This window comes from Octopus bimaculoides, chromosome 1, assembly GCF_001194135.2.
Source record: "Octopus bimaculoides isolate UCB-OBI-ISO-001 chromosome 1, ASM119413v2, whole genome shotgun sequence".
In the NCBI taxonomy this organism is placed as follows: domain Eukaryota; kingdom Metazoa; phylum Mollusca; class Cephalopoda; order Octopoda; family Octopodidae; genus Octopus; species Octopus bimaculoides.
Window position 1 is genome coordinate 142,257,098 of NC_068981.1, and position 2,354 is coordinate 142,259,451.

The following is a 2,354-nucleotide window of genomic DNA, read 5'->3' on the forward strand; positions in this document are numbered from 1 at the left end:
ATATATAGATAGATAGATAGATCGATAGATAGATAGATAGATAGATAAAATAGTGTAGGTTGCATACGAGTGGGTATATATTTATAAAAAAGAATTTTGAAAACGTCAATATATAAAAAATGAATTTTAATTAAAAAAAATGTCAGAGTGGTCACTGCCATTTACCATTGCCAACACGGTCACTACTACTACTACAATCAACAAAAAAATGACCCCACGTGGACTATTGATACCAGTAAGGAACAATTATGAACCTTTCATTTAATTTCATTTTTTTAAATATGTATTTTTGATAATGTTCGTTTTTTACAAGAACCGAAACATGTTAAAATATCTCTGACAATATATTAAATTATAATTCATATAGGAGTCCACTTTTGCTGGTCATCCCTCTTATGTTTGTATAAAAATATATCTATATAAGTATGTATGAGTTAGAGCTTAGACAACCATCTAAGGGATAATAAATATCCAATGAATTACTGGAGAGATATCTATTTATATTCAAAGGCTTACTGTTGCAAGGTAATAGTACAATTGAATAGTAGGTACAAGTTGAGTAAACAGAAGTTTATCCAAAATTTATATAAGTCAAGAGAGAATATGGAAAAGAGATTCAATTGACAATCAACAGTAAGATTTATTTATTATAATCATAGGAATAAATAAATAAATAATTCAATAAATAAATAAATACAACTCCACTCTTACATCTGTTTCTACTTTGGTGTTTCATCTTGCTAAATGTGACACATCATACAAAGATTGAACTCCAACGATTCATCAGAGAGTCAGCAAGTCCATAATGGTATGGTTAAAAGGTAATAAGTGAAAAAGTAAAATAGTAAAGCCGAAAACTATATTCAGAAGTTGTGAGATCACATCTGATTGCAATTTGATGAACGTGATTATCAAATTGCAATAAGATGTGATCTCACGACTTCTGAATATAGCTAGCCTTGGGTTTTATTTTTTCACTTTTTACCTTGTATCCTTACCATTATGGATTTACTGACTCTCTGATGAAGCTTTGGACTTTAATTGTTATATCTGTCAGATTTAGCATACAGGAAACCCAAACTAGAAACAGCTGTAAGAGTGGAGTTGCATTTATTTATTCCTATGATTATAATAAATAAATCTTACTGATGTTTGTTAATTGAATCTCTTCTGTATTTTCTTCATTGCCTTATATATATAGATACATATACATTCATGCACACATGTTTACATAAACCCATCAAACACACTCACATATTCTTACATACAGTTATGCAAGCAAGACACTCAAGAAGTATCGCTCTTTCTCAGCGTTTGACTGCAGCCAAATTCAAACACATTTTCTCCAACAAAATCTGTAACGGAACTACCTCGAAATCTACACGATGAATGAACTGCCAAATACGTTCGGTTATTCCGTCGATGTATTGGCTTGGCATATACCACTTATTGTCGATTTTGGATTTTGACTTTCATGTCCGATATTTAGTTGGTTCTGTTCTCCTTTTGATTTTATTAACTATTTTTTTTGTTTTTATACTGACTTTTATACTGTAGATTTTTTTTCTTTCCTTTCTATCTTTCATGTAATGTATTGCAAATAGGCCAAGTAAACTAGCAAGTATAATGTGAGAGCCATTCATTTTGCGATTCATAATCAATAGTGACTGCCAGTTAAAGATTCCAAGCATGTCATGAGCTTAACATTAAGTATACTTGTGTTCGAGTTTTCTGATCAACTCACATTCCTTTCCCGTCTTCAGCCATTTACTAGACAATTTTTTGTGGTCGTGATGTTGGTGTTGCTGGCTGTAAATGAGTTGATGGTTGATCATCATCATCATATATACTCAACAGGAACACTGCTACTCTTAATTTATTTCACCATTTTCCCCCTTTTTCCTTGCATTTTCCATCCTTTTGTCTTGCACTCTTCCTCCACCACCAGAAACACTTCTTCTTCTTCTTCTTCTTCTTCTTCTTCTTCTTCTTCTTCTTCTTCTTCTTCTTCTTCTTCTTCTTCTTCTTCTTCTTCTTCTTCTTCTTCTTCTTTCCGCGTCATTGTAGCGTTTGTTTCCTCAGTATTTCATAAATCTCATTTCACCATCACCATAACTATGTATACTATTGCAGTTACTGGGAACATTATCACAACAACCTAAATTGTAGGCCTGTTCAGATATACCTGTATTTCAATGCTCAACATTATTACAGTTGTGTTTTTATATGAAAACAAAACAACTATATTTATGAATATGTGTATCAGTGCATGTGCGTATGTATGTATAGTTGTATACAAATATACTTAAGTATGCATATCTCCATGTGCGCATATATATATATATATATATATA

The 2,354-nt window shown here is 31.4% G+C and overlaps 1 protein-coding gene across 3 annotated transcripts in view; it reads left to right on the forward strand.

Annotated features, from left to right (window-relative positions):
* Positions 1 to 2,354, forward strand: part of LOC106868277 (toll-like receptor Tollo) — a 292,526-nt gene that overhangs the window by 285,100 nt on the left and 5,072 nt on the right. The window lies entirely within an intron of this gene.